A 6,710-nucleotide genomic window follows, 5' to 3' on the forward strand; every position below is an offset into this window, starting at 1 on the left:
AAAAATAAAAAACAAGAAGGATCATAACAATTAAAAATTAATAAACAATTAATATTAATAATTAATTAAAATAACAAAACAAATAAATATGAATATAACCCTTACTTATTTTAATTTTAATCAACAAATTAATTAAAATACATATACATACTTAATTTTTATTAATAAATAAATATGTATATGCACATATACATATTTAATATTTAATTTTAATTAATATATTAACATGGATATGTATTTTAATTTTAATTAATAAATTAATTAGAATTAAAACATAAGTTAACAATAATCATCATTTGAAAATATCTTAACCATAATAAATCCGCAACCTAGAACATTATATAAGAAGCCTTAATAATAAACAATCAAAACATTTAATTAAAAGTAAAAAATTTAGATATAAACATAGTAAAATCAATTATAATAAGACAAAACAATAATAACAATTCATCAAATAGAATGACTTAAGGGTTAAAAATAAAAAACAAGAAGGATCATAACAACTAAAAATTAATAAACAATTAATATTAATAATTAATTAAAATAACAAAACAAATAAGTATGAATATAGCCCTTACGTATTTTAATTTTAATCAACAAATTAATTAAAATACATATACATACTTAATTTTAATTAATAAATAAATATGTATATGCACATATACATATTTAATTTTAACTAATATATTAACATAGATATGTTTTTTAATTTTAATTAATATATTAACATAGATATGTATTTTAATTTTAATTAATAAATTAATTAGAATTAAAATAATTATTAATAAATTAATTAAGATTAAAATAATAATTCATCAAACATAATAACTAGAGAGTTAATTAATAAACAATCATGTACATGTATTTGAATTTTAATAAATTAATTAAAACTAAAACAATTGGAATTAACTAAAGAATTAATTAACATAACTAGAATTAGGGATATGTATTTTAATTTTAATTTTAATTTAAAAATTAATTAAAATTAAAATGATTAGAATAATAATTCATTAAAATAAGACAACACATCCTAAGACAAATTAAAAATTAAAAACATAAACAAATAGAATCTTAACAATTAAAATTAATATTTATAATTAATTAAATATATAGTTTAATTTTAATTAATAAATTAATTAAAACAAACAATAAATTTAAAAATCATTATAATTAAATTAAAATAGATATAATTAAAACATGAAATAATTAGGACTAATAAAATTAAACAATAATACCATTAAAAAAAAAAATTAAAGACTTGTCGGCTAAGCATCCCATGCATCTCTATATATATTTGGCAAAAAAGACCAGTCTCTCAATTAATTCTCTCACATCCTGAAGATGAACCACCGTTTTGGTTCGAAACATCGATCTAAAAAGAAATTGAATGTGATGGATCTGGAAGAAAATCTACACAAACATGAAACTCGTAGAAACCTCAAAGACAAAGGGATGCAGTTCGGTTGTGGTTATGTTATACATTATATTTGCGGGTTGTGGAAACAAGTGGTTTAAGGCTTAGCCCAACGAACTCTTATAATTGAAGTTGTATTCTCAAAATTCACTATTTAATAAGTTGTGGGGAAGCTATTTGGGAGTTCCCCCTCCCATATTATTGTATTGTTGTTGTGCATGTTGTTTTGGTGTTGAATTTTATATTGTGAAGCAAACTATAAATGAAGTTAAGTAAAAAAGCTTAGAAGTGGCTATTGTACTGAGACTTGGTTGATTACTAATTCTGCAAGATATCAATTTCACTAAGAGGTACATAGGCTAGAGGTGTAGTTGGGTGTGAAACTCAAGTTGGTTTCGCCATTGAGGAGAAACCATGTTAGTGTTGCACACCTCAGGGGACTTGCGAAGCTTATAGCTTGAAGAGCATTATGGGGGTGTGGCAATTGGTACCATAGCAGTTTGAAGGTTGAACAAAGAGCCTTGAAGTAGAAGACGGTGGCACAAATGCCACCACCATGACAATTGCCTTGAAGCTAGTTCTTGCGAAGTGGAACTTGAAGGAAATCATTTTGGTTGAAGATATTGGTCATTGGATGAACAAAGAGTCTTGAAGTAGAAGACAGTGGCATGAATGCCACCACCATGAAAATTTCCTCGAAGCTAGTTCCTACGAAGGGGAACTTGAATGAAGTTGTTTTGGTTTAAGTGAGATAGTGGCACGATAACCATTTTCGTGATAATTACGACCGAAGTTATTGAGAAGCTAAGGTTTGTGAATGGAAAGCTTTATTGAGAAATCAAGCGAGATGGTCGATGATTCTTTGAGAGCTAGAATGCAGTAAAGCTAGGAGAGACTCGTGCAACACATGGAAAGTTTGAGTCACATAAGAGAGAAAAGGCTAAAGTTGTGGAAGGAAGTTGATGCTCTCCTAGAGAAGGTTAAGAATGAAATTCTTGACTATGAAGAATGGACTAAGGTTCACTTATAAGAAGGAAGTCGAGTGATGGATTCTTGTGCGAATATTGAAGAGGTTGGTCATGCAACCGAACGACCAAAATCATGGGCACCCAGCTGAAGGCACACCCACCTGAATGAAGTAAGAACGCTTACCGAGATTTAGCGAGCTCACCCAAAGTCAAGGGTGCCCAGTCGAAGGTGTGCCCAACCAAAGTTAAGGGTGTCTACTCGAACCGCAAGACAAAAAATCAAAGATGAAGAGTGGTTGCACAAAGGAGACATGCCCAACCGAAGAGAGGCATGCCCGCCTAAACAAAGGTGCACCCAACCGAAGGAACAACACTGAGATGGCACCCGAATTGTGATGGTGCCCAAGTTGCGATACTACCGAAGAGGCACCCAAAGGAACGAAGGCACCACCTGAGATGAAAAGGTACACGACGAAGGCACCTGCCTTCATTGGTTGGTTGTGGGCTTTCAGCCAAAGGGATGTAATTCAGTTGTGGTTATGTTACACTTTATATTTGTGGTTTGTGGTAATAAGTGGTTTAAGGCTCATCCCAACAGAGCTCTTATAACTGAAGTTTTACTCTCGAAGTTTATTATTTAAGAAGTTGTGGGGAATATATTTGGGTGTTCCCGCTCCCATATTGTTGTATTGTTATTATGCATGTTGTGTGTTGAAGTTTATATTGCAAAGCAAACTATAAATGAAGTTAAGTTAAAAAGCTTAGGAGTGGTTATTGTATTGAGACTTGGTTGATTATTAATTCAGCAAGATATCAATTTCGCTAAGAGGTACATAGGCTAAAGGTGTAGTTTGAGTCTAAGTAAACTCAAGTTGGTTTCATCATTGAGGAGAAAACGCGTTGGTGTTGCACACCTCATGGGACTTGGGAAGGTTATAGCTTTAAGGGAATTTTTGGGGTGTGACAATTAGTACCATAGTAGTTTGAAGGTTGAACGAAGAGTCTCGAAGTAGAAGATGGTGGCATGAATGCCACCACTGTGATAATTTCCCTGAAACTAACTCCTACAAAGGGGAACTCGAAGGAAGTCATTTTGGTTGAAGTATGACAATGGTCATCGACTAAACAAAGAGTTTTGAAGTATAAGACGGTGGCACGAATGCCACCAGCGTGACAAAAGCCTTGAAGCTAGTTCATACAAAGGGGAACTTGAAGGAAGTCGTTTTGGTTGAAGTGAGACAGTGGCACGATGGCCATTACCGTGACAAGTATGACCGAAATTGTTGAGAAGATGAAGTTTATGAATAGAAATATCTATTGAGAAGTCAAGAGAGATGGTCAATTATTCTTTGAGAGATAGAATGCAATAAAGTTTTGACAAACTCATGTAGCTCATGGAAAGTTTGAGTCACATAAGAGAGATAAGGTTAAAGTTGTGGAAGGAATTTGATGCTCTCTTAGAGAAGGTTAAGAAGGAAATCCTTGACCATGAAGGATGGACTAATATTCACTTAGAAGAAGGAAGTCGAGTGATGGCTTCTTGTGTGAAGATTGAAGAGGTTGGCCATGCAACTAAACGACCAAAGTCATGGGTACCCAGTTGAAGGCACACCCACTAGAACAAAGTAAGAGCACCTGTCGAGATGAAACAAACTCGCCTAAAGTCAAGGGTGCCCATTTGAAGGTGTGCCCAATCGAATTCAAGTGTGCTTGCCTGAACTGCAAGACAAACAATTAAATATGTAACAAACCTTGTGGAAATCCCATGTAATAAAAGTTAATGAAGGAAAAATAATAACCACAGTTGATGGGACACTTATTCCAAGATGAATGTTGGGCAAGGCATCTTAGTGTGGGTATTCATTTGGTTATCAATGGCTAAGGAAATTGTTAATGGCTAAGGCTTTGGAAAGGAAAAATGGCATTTTTGGCACATTTATTTATGAAAATAATGGAAATTAAGAGAAAAATGAGGTGAAAGGTCATAGGTTGCATGGGAGGAGGAAAATGAAGGAAAATAATGGAAAATGAAGAAAATAGAGGCCTCATCCATACAAATGCTTATGAGGATCAATACACAGACTTTTGTCAGTTCAGTTTTGGAGCTCTTTCATTATTCTCTCTCTCTCTCTCTCTCATTCTTGGACACTTAGAGTTTTCTTGGAGCACTCTTGGAGAGTGTGGCATACTTGGAGTTTTGGAGCAAGAAGGAAAAGGAAGAGCAGGAAAGCACAAGCGGACATTGATATTAGCGACTGCAACATGTTTTTCTTGCAAGTACTGAGTTGTATGTGTGTTTTCCTCACTAGTTTTGGCATGCATGGAATATGTGTGTGGTTTGTTGGTCATGATCTGTCCTTGACATGGAGGATGACTGGGATTGACAATGGATTTTCCTAGCCTTTCCTTTTCCTTAGCTTGGGTTGAGTTACTAGTTCCTGGAGCCTTGTATTAGCTTGGGTTGAGTTACTAGTCCCTTAGCCTTGGTTGGATAAATGCTCTAGAGCCCTTGGAGGATTAAGTTACTAGTCCTAGAGCCTTGGTTGGACAAACACTCTGGAGCCCAATATAAGTTGTGGGTTGAGTTACTAGTCTTGGAGCCTTGGTTGTAACAAATGCTATGGAGCCCTGGAAGGCTTGGATAGTGACCAATCTATTGATGGTTTTGTGATATCCGACCATGAGGTGGAATCGTTGTTTGATGGGTTGAGGTGGTTAGCCTCTGGAAGCCCTAGATGGTTCTAGATTGATGTGTTCTATGAGATCCCACATTCATGTTTGGAATATGACGCGGAGGTGAATAGCTGAAGAGAGATTTGGCTTAGCCATTCTACGGTCGGGTGGAACGTGGAAGTCCCATCCCGAGTTTGGATTTTTCATCACTAATACGAGGTTATTTCTCCTTGTATTTCTATGAGTATTATATTGGTTTATGTGTGGATTATATAGTTGTGCTTTCCTTGGTATTTTTGTTTCTATCATGTTGGTTATGTATATGTTTTATGACAGTAGCTATGTATGGCTCTCATCATGTTTTTACTTGTAAATGAATGAACAATGTATCTATGGCCTAATGGATGAAATGGCAGTTAATGTGTTGAGGCATCAATACTTCTTAGTGATTCTCAGCTAAGTTATGAGACCCCTATACCCATATCTGTTATTTACACCTATAGATTAAATATTCGTGATATGTTTGACGAAATGCTTGTCATGGCTAGTAGGGGTCTAGTCAAGGTCTTATTCAAGTAACTACATTTGTACTATCATTTCCCTGTTATCTTACTATTTTGAAGGTGTCATTCAATTCTGGGCAGTAGCCTGGGCTCTGGGCATGAAAAAGTGGCTCATATCCTGGGGACGTTGGCACAACACTGAGAAAACTAATCCCTGGACGCTGGCATGCCTTGTCATGAGAGCATCCAAAGCCTCTTGGATGCTGGCAGGCTTATAGCATGGGAGCGTTTGGGGGTCAAGTGGTCCAAAATATTAGTGGGACCCAGGGGCTAGTTGGAAAAAATGTTGGGATGGTTCCTGAGGGTCCTAATGCTGATGTTAAAGGTCTTTACTGTGTGTTTCCGTCGGTTCCACTTCCTTAATGTGACTTAGGAGGTAGAATCATATCATAGTGGCCTCTCGTCACATGTTTACCTCGGTTAGTCGGTTACTTGCGTAGACGTGGGAGGAGGGTGTTACAGAGGATGAAGAGTGTTTGTGTTGAGAAATGGAAACAAGAAATTCTAGTTTAAATTGTCCTTGAATTAAAATGAGAATTAAAATTGAATTATCTTCTCATAGCAACTTGTAAATAGTTAATTAAGTTTAATTAACTTAGAAATTTTGAGTTGGAAGTCTTTCTGTAGTCATGTATATGTCCTCCCTAAGTTTTAGGGGTATAGTATGAGTTTAAATTGAGTTGGAAATTCGATCACTCAGTTTACTAATTTAAGTTCAATTAAATTAGTTCTAAATTGTTTTTGGAACTAATAGAGGACTAACAGTCAATTGGTGCACTAGTGCATCCACTATTTCTACTCCAGTTAACTAAAGATTCCCTCATGAGAAACTCATGCATGTCAGTTCAGAGAAAGACCTAGTTGAGATTAGAGTGTAGGGACAATGTACTATCAGTGGTATTATTTACTAGAGTGTAAATATCATGCATGCATTAGAGATTGATCCTATGTTTGGATTACACAGTTTTGGAAGCATGAATTCCCATTAAATACGGGTTATTCATCCTAAGAATTACGAAAGAGATTAGGGGCTTGGAGAGTTGCAAAATTGGCTGAGTGTTGGCCAAGAGCTAGCTTGTGAGTTGAGCATAC

This window comes from Pinus tabuliformis, chromosome 7, assembly GCF_031772625.1.
Source record: "Pinus tabuliformis cultivar Carrire ecotype Pingquan chromosome 7, CPIR1, whole genome shotgun sequence".
Lineage (NCBI taxonomy): Eukaryota > Viridiplantae > Streptophyta > Pinopsida > Pinales > Pinaceae > Pinus > Pinus tabuliformis.